Source organism: Crocuta crocuta, unplaced genomic scaffold, assembly GCF_008692635.1.
Source record: "Crocuta crocuta isolate KB4526 unplaced genomic scaffold, BGI_CrCroc_1.0 scaffold127, whole genome shotgun sequence".
Lineage (NCBI taxonomy): Eukaryota > Metazoa > Chordata > Mammalia > Carnivora > Hyaenidae > Crocuta > Crocuta crocuta.
Window position 1 is genome coordinate 8,329,639 of NW_027532008.1, and position 15,622 is coordinate 8,345,260.

The following is a 15,622-nucleotide window of genomic DNA, read 5'->3' on the forward strand; positions in this document are numbered from 1 at the left end:
TAGGTCTTGACAAGTCTTAGTGTGTTCCCATTTGCCCTCTTGTGCCTCTCCATCATCTTGAAAATACACATCCCATGAGGAGGTTGAGAGGCAGGTGGAGAGAGGCACCCTAGGGAAGCCACTCTAGGTAAACAGAGCCTACATTAGCTGACCCATGAACCTTAAAGACTAGTGAGAAACACTCACAATATTTCAAGCCCACCCAAGAACCTGTAGGAAGTGAATCAGGGTCCACGGAGCTGCCTGTTAATGGTGCCTTGAAATCCCATCAAAACATGGTGGGATCATTGCTGTCACATCTCCAACTCCAATACTCATGTGCATGGACAACTTTGGGGGCAGCCCTATTACAGGCGAAGTAAACTCATCTTTGGAAGGCTCAATTTTTCCCCCATGCATCTGTGAGGAATATGAGGAAAATCATCAACAATGCTCAAGCACTGAGTTTTCAAAACACTTCATGAATGAAATCTCCTGAATACTAAGTACATAGCATCAAACCACTCATTTTTCTAGCACATGATAATTTAAACACCATTCAAGGAACCACAGGATATGCTTTGAGTGATATGGGAGATGTGATGAGCATGATCCTTATGCTGGGGGACTTTCAGGAAGTCTGTAATTGGGCAAAGGGAGGAGAAGATGTGATATGACATGGGTGGGTCAGTCCCTGCTACAGAAATGTACATGTGTTGGCCAATAAAGGGGTGGATGTGCTGTAAAGCAATGAATGAGAGAGCCCTCCTGAGATCAGCAGAGCTGCACAGCTGATCCCAACCCAGGTCAGCTAACCTCTAGCTAACCTGCACCACCGTGAGTTCAATAAATGCTCATTGATGTAAGCTGCTAAGACTGTTGTGGTTCTTTGTTTTGCAGCATTATTGTTTATAGTTAACGGATACACTGACAGTCTGAGCAAGCTGTGTTACAATTCCCTCAAAACATGGCATATTAGTGAAAGCTAAAGTAAATGGATGGAGGAGAGAGGAGCATTCTAGGCTGAGGGATGAGCAAAGGTCCTAAGGCAGGAAGGACACAAACATTTAAGAAACTAAAAGAAATCAGAATTTCCTGGAGAGTGCAAAGGTGACCAGGTGAGGTGGAAGAGCACTGGTGAGGAAACAGATACCTGCTCTCTGGTGGCACAAGAAAAATTAATGTGCTGTGGTGTTGTGCATTTTTGTGATGCTTCCAGGTATAATTCCCTTGGGGGAAAGGATCCATGGTTTATTCATCTTTGTCTCCTTACTCTGCCAGAGGAATATCCCACATCACAGTAAATGCTCTACGAAGGGAGAGGTGCTGAAAGAACAGCTCCCTGGCATCTCCTAAACTGGACAATGGCTATAGCTTTTCTTCCTTGGTAAATTCTTCCTTGTTCATTTTTATCACTGTTGTTTGAAAAGACCCTTCTCCTTTACCTACTTGCATATTGAGCTTTTTGTTTCCTCATGGCATTTATTATTACCTGATGTTCTATTTACAGAACTATTGTTTTGGCATCTGTCTCTTCCACTTGAGGGCAGGGAAATGTCTTGCTCACGACTGTATCCTCAATGCCAAGGACATGCCTGACACAGATATAGATGCACAAAAAATATTTGTGGAAAACATGCATGCTCAGATGGTGAAATAGTTGATGCTGAAGAACCTTCAATAAAGTACAACCCAGAAGTTAGTGTACTAGTTATCCCTTTGTTCGGTAAGAAAGTGAGACAAAGCTTTCTTATATGGGATGAGAAGTATCCATGGACAGAGCAGAAGGAGTGGTCAAGTCATCTATGATTCCTACTGTGATAGAGAGGCCTTAGGCTTTTAGTATAAGGCCGTCTAGTTAAGGGGCTACAATATCATGTCAGTTATCTGTTGCTGCTTAACAAACCAAAACTACGTGGCTTAAAACAACCACCATTGCATTTGCTCACAATTCTGCAGGACAGAAATGTGGGATAAGTTCGGCTGGGTGGTTTTGCTGGTCTTGTCTGAATTAACTCACATGGCTGCTATCAACTAGACTAGGGCTGGAAAAACCAAATGCTGGTCGTGCTGGATGTTGACTGAGCCATTCTCTCCTCAAAACATCTCACCCTCAAGGATGATGATAGCTTCAGGGCAGCAAGTAGAATGGCCAGCCATACTGCTTTGCCTGGGACTATCTTGGTTTTAGCAATGAAAGTCCCATAGCATGGGAAACTTCCGGAGGATCAGGACGGTTGGTCATCCTGCAGTGAGGAGGGAAGAGGGTGGGAGTTAACAAGGTTTCTGAGGTCTAGGCTCAGAACTTCCACAGTGAGACTTCTGTTGCATTCTGTTAATCATGTCACAAGGCCAGCCCTGATTCAAGGGGTAGAGAAATAGACTCCATGTCTCAGTGGGAAAATGCAGCAAACACATATTGCAAAGGGGAATGCATGGAGGGTGGGGTGGATTTTTGCAATTTACTACAGATATTGTGGAAAGTAAGACCACAGATTCAGAAGTCAAAGTAAGGCTTTGTGTTTATTAAAAAATCTGTACAAAGAAGGAAATATCACAAGAGCAATGAATAGCCAAATGTTGAGTGACAGCCGACTTCAGTGTCTCAATACAACAGAATTATAGGCTTCCTTGTATAATGCAAGCACAACCTAAGACCCCTTCCTTTGGAACAGTGCCTGTGGTCAGCAGATTAGAAGGGATGGTGAAATACTCAGTTGAAGGAGGCAATATTCCTTGCAGTTATGAGAGAGGACAGCAAATCTTGTCATCATGTGTTAATATCAAAAACGCGATTTCAAGGGTAGGATTGATAACCTGTTTGCCCAGTAAACTATTTGGGATAAAAAAAATGCCACATTTATATAATGCTTACTGTGCACCAGACACGGTTCTAGTGTAGACGATTTGCATCAATTAACACATTTAAAACTGCCATCTACAGATGAGGAAATTGAGGGCCAAGATCACCTAGGTAGTAAGTGGAGAAGTCAAAATTTGAACCCAGGCAGTCTGGCTCTTAATCTGCCTCTCCAGGAGCTACCATTTTGTCAAGACTTTAACTTCCTTTTTCTAACTAGCAGTTGGGAGCAGTATTCTAACCCTCTATCTCAAGGAGGTTGCTTTCGCTCATCAGGGTTAGAGAGAGGGCGGCCCGGGAGTTTGGCCCCGGAACGCCAAGTGCAAGCCTCGGGTTCCCACCCGGGCAGGAACGGAGGCGCCTCCTGCGCAGGCGCAGTCCCGCATCAGCCTGGAGCAGCGGTAGAGTTCCGCGGTCAGAGGGTCAGGCAGCCCTCCCCTCACCCGCGGACCCATTGGGCGAGGTCTGCCGGGCGGGATGGGGAGCAGAGCGGGAGTGAGGGGATCCCGAGTAGCTCTGGAAAATGTGGAACCCTAAAGGGCCCTCGGTGTCGCAGGTGGGGTGTAGAACCTGCCAAACATAGTGGGCCCGACCTCAGAATCAGCTCGGCGCACGCGCCCATTCTGCAGATGGGCAGACTGAGTCCTGTCCTCCCGGGACCCCTTTTCTTTTCTCTGAGCCTGGGTTCCTCATCTATGCAGTGGGACGCTGGCTCCTGTGTGTTCAGAAAATACTGATTAGGCGCTTACCGGTGACTGCGCTGAAGTGCTGTTTATTCACGAGATTGTCAAAGGGAAATCAAATGAGATTGCGAAGGTGAAAGCATCTGACATGCTTTTAAGCATGTTACACACGTGAGCTCTTAGGAACTCGCATTTGTGTTTGTAGTGGTTTTTATTAAAGAGTTCAAGGCGGGGCACCTGAGGGGTTCAGTCCGGTAAGCATCTGACTTCGGCTCAGGTCATGATCCCCCCGTTCGTGGGTTCAGCCGGCGTCGGGCTCTGTGCTGACAGCTCAGAGGCTGGAGCCAGCTCTAGGATTCTGTCTCCCTCTCTCTCTGCCCCTACCCCGCTCTCACCCTGCCTCTCTGTCTCTGTCTCTCTCTGAAAAATAAATAAATATTAAAAGAAAAAAAAGATTTAAAAAGAGTTCAAGCTTTGCTGTTTGCTGGGCTCAGGTCACCCCAGTCTTTCTGGCCAGATTCCTTACAAATGGATCCACTTTTAGTCCCTAGAAGAGTTGAGAATTGGATGGGTTCCATGAATATAGATGACTCTGATATTGCTCTTGCCCTGCCGTGTATCTTGACTACTCCTCTCAAAGGGGTTGAAGTGAGTTGGTAATTTGTAGCTGCTCTGAGTGTAGTTCTCTGGCAGGTTCAGAACAGATTTCAATCTCCTAATTAGTTCGGAGGTTGAAAACTGTTGATGTTGAAATGGAACTCGCTCCTCTCCTTCCTCCCTCCCCTGTTGATGAAAACCCAGTGACAGGAAAAACACCCTTGACATTCTCATTGCTTCTTGTTTCATTCACAAGCCTCGATGCTCCATTTGTGGACACACAACATTTATTCTCCAGTAGTTTAAAACATGTTTGTCTAGCAACCAAGTTGGACAAGACCTTGTGGCAAGCCATCGAGACCTGAGAAAAAGACTATGATACGGTCGCTGCTATCAAGGACTTGCAGTATTGAGGGGCAAGAATGTGGTGCAGGATCTCATAGGAGTCGAGTTAAGTTAGGACTAAATGGGAATTTCACAGACAGCCAACACTCTTTTATTAAAGCCATTGGTTGTTTTACTTTACTCGTGATTGGCATTGTATCTTTCAGTGAATCCTATTTAGAGCCAAAGTGACATGCTTTCCAACCCCCTTAGCCATCACGAAAAATAATTTAAGTACTTTACGGGCTCCCAGGCCCACCATCCACCATCACAGATATGCCCCTGCCTTTAGGAACATATTCTCAAATGAGCTGTATGAGGTGCATAGAAGAGAATTTCTGAGTCTTAACAAGAAAATGCTTTTCAAGTATTGGGGCTTTGGGGTTTGCTGACCTGTCCCGTGAACACACATTCTTGACACTCAAGCTCTCTTATCCTCCTTTCGAAGCATAGCAAATTTACCATACTTTTCTCACTGTTTGTATCATACTGATATTCTTCTTTAAATGATAGCATTCAGAGTCCATTACTCTTACCTTCCATTTATTATTTTTTTAATATTGGTTTCTTTTGAGAGAGAGAATCCCAAGAAGGCTCTGTGCTATCAGCACAAAGCTCAAAATGGGGCTTGATTCCATGAACCGTGAGATCATGACCTCAGCCTAAATCAAGACTTGGAGGCTTAACTGACTGAGCCACTCAGGTGCCCTACTTACCTTGACATTTAATCATGGACCACTTGGCATTGTTGGTCAATTTTCTTATAGATTGTGTGTTGTTGAGCAGGGATTCAGGGACACTGTATAGTAGATTTAAAAAGCACAGCTTTGGGAGATCAGCAGGTTTGAGTTTGAATTCTGGTATTGCTGCTTATTGACTATGTTTCTAAAACTTTCGTGGACTTCAGTTTTCTCAGCTGCCCCATGTAAGGCTGTCTTTTACAGGAGTGTTATTCATAGACATGTAGTGACAATAAAATGGGAAGCATCTTCCTCTCCTTCCCTCCTCCCCAGCCCTATACAGCATTTGTGTCTATAGGTTCTACTTAATACTAGTGGAATGGATAAAGGCCTGTCACTTACAGTTAAATTATGAGTGTGGATTGCAGGCTTTTACCCAGAATCATAACATTTTAGGATACACGTCTTCTTATTCTCAGCCCAATGCCACTGTTGGATGTAATCCACACTGACTATTTCTCTACGTATTAAATCCAGAGCACGATCTTGTCAAAGAAATCGACGAGGCAGGGTTCCTGTACCCAAAAGGTTTCAGTCTGTCTGGGTAGTGAGAGCTCCCCATCTCCTATCTATGTCGTCTCTATCCCAACAAATAAATCCCTACAATTTGAACTGCTCTGCAATGTGGTCTGAGTCACTGTTCAGCTTCATAGTCTCCTCGAATGAGCTCATCCACCTCCATGGCTTTGCATACCTGGGACATGCAAGACTCCTAAATGTATATCCGAAGTTTACCCTGTTCTTTTAAACGTCAGACACATAACTCCTTAACAAACGCACTGATTCCACAACTACTACAAATTAAACCTATCTGAAACAAGCCTCCTTTTCCTCCAAACCTATTCTGCCTCCGGTGTTCCCCATCTTCCTTCCAGTCCTCTGTCTCTTGCATCCCTCTGCCCACATTCAGCAAATCACGAAATCATGCAACTGCTGTCTTCAGAATGTAACTGGATCCACCTATTTCTCTCCAGCTCCACTGATACCACCAAAATTTAGGCCACCGTCATCTCTCCTCTCTACCACCTCTCTGCCTCTAATCTAACTGTCCCCTCTAATCTGTTTTCCATGTGCCAACAAGAGTGATCTTTTAAAGTACAGAGCTGGTCTGGCCACTTTCCCATTGACAATCCTCCAATGCCTCTGCTGGTGAGTTAAGGTTCTGGGTCATTCCCAGTCCTCTAGCGGTCCATATAAGTTGCCCCTGCTGACTTCTTTGACACATCTCCTACCACCCCCCCACCCAGATGCCTCCTTCTGGCCACTGTGAGCTTCTCTTGGTGCATCAATGATCCCTTTTGCAGAGAAACCTTCCCTGCCCCCCTCCGCCCCCATTTAGATAGATTCCCTTGTTAAACCTTCTTATGGAACCCTGACCTTTTTGGGGGCATGTTATTTATCTTAACTGTGATTATATAGTACGCTGCAAAAATATTTGGTCACTGATTTGCCCATTAGTCTGCAAGCCCCTTGAGAGCAGACATCACGTCTTCTGAGCACCCAGCACTGTGCGTGGCATACATGGGTGCCCATTAGATGATGGTAGAAAGAATGAGAGCAGTAAGATGGCTTGTGTCAAGTGTCAAAGAAAAGCTAAAAACAATGAATATCTGAGAACTCAGAGACAGAAGAGATCACTAGGGCCTCAGGCGGGTGAGACTTGAGTTATTTCCTAGAGGAGAAACAGAGGACCCTCCAAAGGTAGCTTTGGGCTCTGAATATTCAGAGGACAAAGAGTGAGCCAGTTTGACAGAGGGAGGGTTTCATATAAGGAAGGAATTCGAAATACAGGTTGGGAAGTAAGTGGAGGCCATCTTGTGGATGGCCTTGGGTGCCAGGCTAAAGAGTTTAAACTCTGTTCTGTGGACAGTAGGAAACCATTGATATTTTTTGAGCATGAGTGGTAACATTTGCAAATCAGTGGCAAATCAGTGGGACTCTCAGTTGCCAGTGAGAGAAACCCACCCCAAATAGGCTTAAACAAAAGGGAGTTTCTTGGCTTACACAACTGGAAAGTCCAGGGATAGACCTTACATTAGGCATAGCCTGATCCAAAAGGGCACTTGTTGGGATGAGCACTGGGTGTTATATGTAAATCAACTTGACAATAAACTATTTAGGGGGGGGGAAAAAAAAGCTCAAATGTAACTGCTTGCTTCCGGAGCCTCTGTGCTCAACACCCTTTGAGTAGGGTCCTTTCTCCGTTAGGCTCCACTCATGGTGACAAGAGGGTTGCAGCAGCCCTGGAATCACCTCTTTCCAGATTGATGTCCGGGAACAAGAGATCGTCAGCTTCCCTGGTGGCTCCAGTACTGATCCTGGAATTGAGCCTTGATGGCTGGGACAGCCTGGTTTGGTTCAGGGGCCCCTCTACGAGAGAGGAATGCAGCGTGCTGTGTGGCTTGAGGCTACGAAGTTGAAATTCACTGCCCGGCTTCCCCAGTTTAGGGTGGAATCTTCCCTGACTGAACCACAGTGAAGAAGATGAGAGAGGAGCAAATTTCCAAATAAAAAGAGAATTGTGGCGAGAAGCAGGGTATTTGGAGGCTGGGCCCCAGTCCAGTGGACGCCCATAATGGGAAGGAGGGTCGGCCTGTCCCTGCACAGAACAGACTGCAGCAGACTGCTGGGGTTGGTCATGCCCGTTTCCTCTAGTGGCTTGAGAGCACGTAGCTCGGCCACTCAGCTCTTTTCAGCCATCAGAGCGCCTCTTTGCCAATGCCCCCCATAGTGCCGTTGTCTCCACGGACATAAATCAGAAGGGGAGGAAGGAGTTGGGATGGATACAAGGTGCCTAGGGGGCTGCGCCTATCTCCTGGTCTGTAAATCGGTCACATCTTACCATTTGAGAAGAAGACTCGTTTCCTTTTAGAAGCCGGTGCAGCAGTATGTTTGCAGGGAAAGGCTGTGAATTTGGCAGGACTGTTAATCTGTCTAGGCTTATGGTGATTTCGTTCCTTCTGGATTTGTTGTTATAAAAAATGGGTTAAAAAAAGACCTGATTTTTTTTTTTTAGTTTCCTTGTCATTTTTATTTATTGCACAAATAATATCACAGCAATAAAGAAAAAATAAAAGGCGGGGTGGGGGAGGAATATCGTAAATGTCTTCTTAAAAAAGACACACGGCCCTTGGCAGATGTGTCAATGTTGTCTTCAATTTATCTCATACCCTCTAAATGCGCACTTGTCAAAAAAAACCCACTTCATTTTGTAATAGCACCAAAAGGCACATTAGTACCAAGTACAACGTGGCTCTGGTGAAGTTTTTTTTGTAAGTATCGGCTAGACAAGAAAAGCTATCATCCTCACTTGTCCAATTGAAGAAGGAGAGGCGCTTGAGAAAAGTGGAAAGGAATCTGTATAATGTGTTTTTCCTTTTGGCCTGTAGGCATTCTTTCTGCAAAGGTCCTATGTGAAGGCAATACAGCTTCTTTCTAAACCATTTTCCATCTTCTGATATGATCTCTTGAGAGCTGGCTGGGTCACTGAGCTCCCGACTTTCTGAAAACTCCATAGAACCAGGAGAGCATTAAATACGTTTTTGTGAACCCAGGGTGATGAATCGTTTCGTTGTGACCTTGGCTGTGAGGGGGGTGGGCTGGTGTTGGGACTCTCTAATGGAAAGATTGCCATCTGATGGATTGACCTACTTTGATACAGGTTCCCCGCCCCTCCCTCCGGCACTTTTAAGTCTTTTTAACAATTCACAGCCCATCTATTAATTTAATGTGATTGAGACAAACATTTGCAGACTGTAATTGAAAGAGCACAGCATTTTCCAAGTGTGTGGGGGAAGACTAGTATTTGCAAAGCCTTTGGACATCAGGAGTATCTGACAGGTATGTAGGTGGTAAATTGAATAACGAGAATCTATCATGTGCTGGAAAGTGGTTTCTGTAAATAGGAAATTAATGTTGCCCACAATGAATCAGATCTGAAATAGCAGTGTTTCAAACCGTTGACTCCCCCTCAGGTATTTTAAGGACTAAGTCAGCCATTCTTAACCCTTTTCAGAATGTGAGGTACTAGAATATGACAGGGGGTGACCCTGAAGCATTATCTGTCCCCTCTGGGTTCATTTGCATAATACACACACAGCCAGTACAATCAACATATATCATCTCATGTCCTTCAAAATTAATGGAGCCATTTCCGGAATGCTTCTTTGGAGGTGTCTTTTCCCTGTGTCTCTGACATTCAGCCTGCAGTTAGCCAACTCCCCCTCCTCTCCTGTTCCCCTGAAAAGATTCTCCTGTCTTCCCTCCCTGGCTAAGCAGAGAGAAACACCAGTTTGCTGCCCAACCTTCCTGGCCTCCCCGCACCCACCCACTCGTGTTGGGAGCTTCTTCCAATGAATTATGGTCTTTCTTCCTTTCAGAGCTTAGTTTTCGTGAAAATTGAAAAATCATCAGCGTGTGGAAGTTTTAAGAGACTCTTTTTTTATGATGATTTTTTTAACGTAAGCATTTCCCCTCATAGTCATGACGTCATTGATTATACAATGCCAAGTACCTGACACGTAGGACCGGCAGTCTGAACTTGGCTTGCACTGGGAGCAGAGCCTTTTCTGCTTCTGCAGGTGTGTGTTGGGTGCAGACAACAGTGAATTGCACTCCCTCACCTCTCTGTCAATCACACTGTGTTGACATCTGTCCTTGTTCTTTGGAGGGCAAGGCTCTGGCTGCACACACCCCACCCCCCACAAACCCNGCATTTCGAGTGAAGACGTGGTTGGCAGGAGCAGATGTGTGTGTCACACCCACCCTTGCACATCCTCATCAGCTGTCTTTCTTCAAGGCAGAGCACCAGGGCAGTGCAAGTTCCAGCGGACTTCTCTCCTAAGCAGCACCTGCTTCCTCCTGCTTCCCTCCTGCGCACTCCTTGAACCCAGTTTGAGAAAACAACATTCTTTTGGTGCCCGGGCCAGGAATGTTCTAAATGTGTTGACATACAACCGTTTATCAAATGTCTGTTAAGCAGAAGGCACATCTGCTCTATGACATCTTTTAATCCCTGTACCAGCTCTGGAGGTAGGCACAGAGTCTGAAAGACCTGGGTTTGAAGGCTGGCACTGTCGTTCATAAGCTGTGTGACCTCAGGTACCTTATGTGACCTCTCTGAGCTTTATTTCCCTGTCTGTATGATGAAGATAATATTCCTTCCCTGCCCCATAGGATTGGTTTGAGATTTAAGCAAGATGATTGATGTAAAGCCTTTAACACAGAGCCTTGGCATATACGTGCTTAATAAAGGGTGGCTAATATCATGGAGAGGTTGAACTTGGCCAGGTTAGTTGACTTATCTGAGGCTACACACCTAGCATGTGATAGAACTGAGCTATGCATTCAAATCTTTGTAATCTATTTCCTTTTCTTCTCCTCTTCCTTTATTAAAAAGGCTGCTGTGGGGCATCTGGGTGGCTCAGTCGGTTAAGTGTCCGATTCTTGGTTTTGGCTCAAGTCATGATCTCACATTTCGTGGGTTCAAGCCCCGGGTCAGGCTCTGCACTGACAGTGCAGAACCTGCTAGGGATTCTCTCTCTCTCCATCACTCTCTTCCCCCTCCCCAGCTCGTGCTCTTTCCTTCTCCCTCAAAATAAATAAATTATAAAAAAAAAAAAGCTGCTGTGTTAGTGTGAGAGGGCTGCGTAAAAGCAGCCAGAGTTCTGGGACACTTTGGCAGGTGAGCTGTGCGATTAAACTCCAAGGCTAATAATAAAAAATTACAAGATGATAGCTAACATCTATTGAGTACCCATTATACTAGAAAATTGGCAGCATCCTCTAGCCTTTTAAACTACGTTCTCCAAAATTTAGTCATTTGTGTTCTGTCTTCACAATTTTTACCATTTCTGTAGACCACCTGTACCTTACTTCTCTTTAAAACTGATTCACATTATTACTTACATCAGTGAATTTTCAAAAGAAACGTTGTTGGTGCCACTGTAAATAGAAAGCCGGCATCACTTACCATAAATCGAAGGTGACCAGGAACACAAGTATAATAAAAACAAAGCTGTATTGTCAAGGTCCAGCCAGATCATGCTCTGGACCCGAGGTTAAAAAGGGAGATCAACAGCCGTTAGAGGAGAGTGGTAGAGACATGCCAGAGCCGAGCGGGTAGTTCTTCTGGCCTTCAGTGGAACAACGGGAAGAGAGTTGGGAAACGAACCACGTTCTCGTGTGTGGTGCCATGAACTTCAATGCCGTGTCATCATGCCACCTGCTAATTCACGTGGCTCTGCATCCCCGTTTCCCGATGAGGAAGACACTGCCATGTGAGAGGCTTGCAGGGAGCTGTCACTTCCCCCTTGTTAACAGATGACGATGAAGGAAGCTCTGAGAGGTCTCATCATTTACCCGAGACCACACGTCTAATAAGTGATGAGAGACAGAGTTAGAACCAAGGTCTTTCTCAACAAAACATGAGGGAAATGTGTCAGACGTCAACCAGCTTGAATGATGGAGTCTGCCCAGGGGCATCAGAGCACTGCTTGAAATTTCCCTTACAGGTTCATGGTCATGGAGCTCATTGAGCTGGTGAGGTCCTTGGCAGATTGAGAAACCCTGACACCCTTGGGGAGGTGGGAGGTCCAGGTGCCTGGAATCGGGCAGAAGGGGGATCCTTGTGGGTAGCAGACAGGTGCCCCTTGATGTTTCTGCAACTTGACGCTGAGCTGTGTGGCACCTCCCCGCTGGAAGTGAGACCGACTGGGTCTGTGGTGGGATGTGGGGGAGGTAAGAAGGTGTCAGGCCCTGAGGCTGTCCTTGGCATGCCAAGGTCATTGACTGGAGGCACTGGAGTGGTGGAAAGAGGAGAAGCCCCGTTCAAATCCCAGTTATTCCATTAAATTACGTACCGCGCTAAACGTGGGAAAATGCTTACCGTTTTGCACCTCCGTTTCCTAATCTGAGAAATAAGGATGATGCCAATCGCCCCTCGTAGGGTTCTCTTAAAGATAAAATGAGCTAAAGCTTGAGTATCTAACCACATACTGACTGCTTATGTTTTTTAAATTAACTTATTTATTTTGAGAGGGGTCACAGAGAAAAAGAGAGTCTCAATCAGGTTCCACTTTGTCAGCACAGAGCCCTCCTTAGGGCTCGATCCCACAAACTGTGAGATCATGACCTGAGCTGAAATCAAGAATTGGACACTTAGCTCACTGAGTCCCCCAGACACCCCCTGGCTGCTTATTAAGTAATGTTTTTCTCTTGTACCTCCTCCTCCAGTCGGCCATATATATATGCTTCCTTAAATCCTCCTTCATTTTCCAACGCCACTCTCCTGAAAATGGATATAATAAATGGCTGTAATCGTGAGGACATGGGCTGAGGTCGGGGTATCTTTGGAAATATAATATCTAGTGGGGCTATAATATCTCTCCCATATTAGGAGTCCCTTTACCATTTATAGCTGTTCATATTCTCCAACAAATTGTGGATCACAGCCTGGTGAGGGTTTTTTTTTTTTCCCCTTAAGAAACCTTTGGTGTGCCTGGGTGGCTCAGTCAGTTAAGCCTCTGACTTAGGCTCAGGTCATGATCTCACGGCGCATGAGTTCGAGCCCCGCATTGGGCTCTGTGCTGACAGCTCAGAGCCTGGAGCCTGCTTCAGATTCTGTGTCTCCCTCTCTCTCTGTTCCTCCCCTACTCATGCTCTGTCTCTCTCAAAGATAAATAAACATTAAAAAAAATAAAAGGTTTAAAAAAAGGGGGGGGGCGCCTGGGTGGCTTAGTCGGTTAAGCGTCCGACTTTCGCTTAGGTCATGATCTCGCGGTTCGTGGGTTCGAGCCCCGCGTCGGGCTCTGTGCTGACTGCCGGCTCAGAGCCTGGAGCCTATTTCAGAGTCTGTATCTCCCTCTCTCTCTGACCGTCCCCTGCTCACGCTGTCTCTCTCTCTCTCTCCCTAGAAATAAATAAAAAATATTTAAAAAAAAATAAAAGGAAGACGGTAAGAGCTTGCAATAATATTTTAAAAAAAGAAAAGAAAAGAAAAACCTTTGGGCTTTCTGCCTGTTGCCATTCCAGCAAGAGAAAACATCATGGCATCTGACGTCTGCTCAGGTTGCTGTTCTCTCCTGTGTGGTATTTCTCTCTCCAGTCTCTCCCACTGTGCTGGCACGTGGCCTGCAAGCCCTCCGGGGCTGTGAATTGCCCTCCAAGTGGGCCGCGTGTATTTTTTAAATGCAGGGGTTCTTAGAGAGGAAGAGGGGCAGACCTGTCATTTGCAGGAATAACCAGAAACAAAATAATCTCCCATTTTGGCTCCAAAAGCCAGTCTGTCAAAGCTTGTGAACTGTGTTAGTGATTTGGTTTTTAACGAATGCCCTTGAGGAAGGGCACCTGCCTGTCTTGTAATAGGTGCCATTGTCAAGGCTGATAATGCGTGGAAGGCAGGAGGAGGCGGAGAGAAGAGTAACTGCCGTTTAAGGCTGTGTGACAAGAGACGGGGGAAAGAGGTTCTGCAAAGTTCCTGGAATGAAGAAGTCAAGGAGCCATTGTTCCCAGCCCTTCATTGTTGTGATAAGGACCTTGAATCTCAATTGTCTGCACACAAATCGCAAGACTTCGAGGAAAGCATGAAGCCCATTGAAGTGATAGATACAGGAAGTTCTACTCATGGGCCTGTGTTCTGGGTTCAATTGCCCTCAGTTACATCACCAGAAAAAAATATTTTCTGACTCCAGAGGTTAAAGAACATGTTTCTAGGAGAAGAAGAAGCCAGGGACTAAGAGAGGGAAGGATATAGCAGAAAAAGGTAAGGCATGGAGGGTACAGGAACTAACATTTATGGGTCAAGGCTTCATGCTCAGCATGTGACAAATGTTCTCTCAGTTAGCAGCCATAAAACTTCTGTAAGGAGAGAGCCTGTTACTCCCATTTAACAGGTGAGGAAACAGGGGCTCAGAACAGAGAAAAACCCCCCTGAGGCCCCCTCAGGGTGGTCTGGACCCCTACCCACCAGCAGGGCTGACTGGGGCAGGCGCAGGGTGACGGTGTGACATTGTTAACCTCAAGATGGTCTTCAGTCAACTTGCGTCATCACCCTTGTGACATGTAGGGACAGGGTTGCAAAGGCGCGACCAAACAAGACATTCCTTNCCCCCCCTGAGGCCCCCTCAGGGTGGTCTGGACCCCTACCAGCAGGGCTGACTGGGGCAGGCGCAGGGTGACGGTGTGACATTGTTAACTTCAAGATGGTCTTCAGTCAACTTGCATCATCACCCTTGTGACATGTAGGGACAGGGTCGCAAAGGCGCGACCAAACAAGACATTCCTACTTAGGGACCTTGATTTGTTAACAACACAAACCAAGAAAATTTTGTGACGAATGCATACCTGTCCCCTCCACAGCCCCCAACACGCCCCTGAATTCACACGAAGCTTTCGGAGGGCTTCGGTTCCGTACGTTCTCATGCTATTCGTGGCTCAATCCATTGTAGCCAATGGATTGAACCTGCTTTCAATTTGCTTTCTGAGCTTAGAAAATTCCGGATGCAGGGTGGTGTTATACTATCTGAGTGCAGAGACAAGGCCCTGTGGTGGCCAGCCAGTGATGATGGCCATCTTTCTGTCACATGTACGCACTAAAACTGCAGTAGGTGACCCATGTCGGCCTCCTGTGACCGTCTCAAGTGACCTCAAGGAGAAACCAAAACCAAGAAGAACTGGAGAAACAGGTAAGTGGAAGCATGCCCGGCATTGCTTTTGAAGGATCTGAAATGTTCGAAACATGATTGATCACGAGGGTCTTCTATGGTCTATGTGGACATCAGTAAACCTTAATTTTTACAGCCAAATTATACCTTACGATGCACAACTAGACGCCTTCTTGCAAGCCCCTTCCCCTTTTTGCATAGAATCCCCTGAAAACTGACAAGTTTCAGAGTAGTTCCTTCAGAGCAACCTGAAATACTGTCTCCGGTGGTATCATCCTCAGTGAGGAATAAAGTATTTACTATCCTCGTTTCAGATTGGCTTTTTTTTTTCCCACTCAACACATGTGTGAAAAATTCTCACTTATTTGAGGGGCATTATCCAATAATTTATTTGATGCCCTTTTATGACTGCTGTAAACATAGGAAAAGAAGGAGAAATTATGTGGAGAGAGAGAGTTTAGGAAATAAAGATGCTTTCTTTCCTCTGTGCCTGATTCTTTAAAGTTCATCAATTAATTAATCCATTTTAAATGTTTATTTATCTTTGAGAGAGAGAGTGTGAGTGGGGAAAGGGCAGAGAGAGAGAGTGTGTGAGTGGGGAAAGGGCAGAGAGAGAGAGAGAGAGGGAGACACAGAATCTGAAGCAGGCTCCAAGTTCTGAGCTGTCAGTACAGAGCCTGATGCGGGGCTTGAACCCACGAACCGCGAGATCATGAC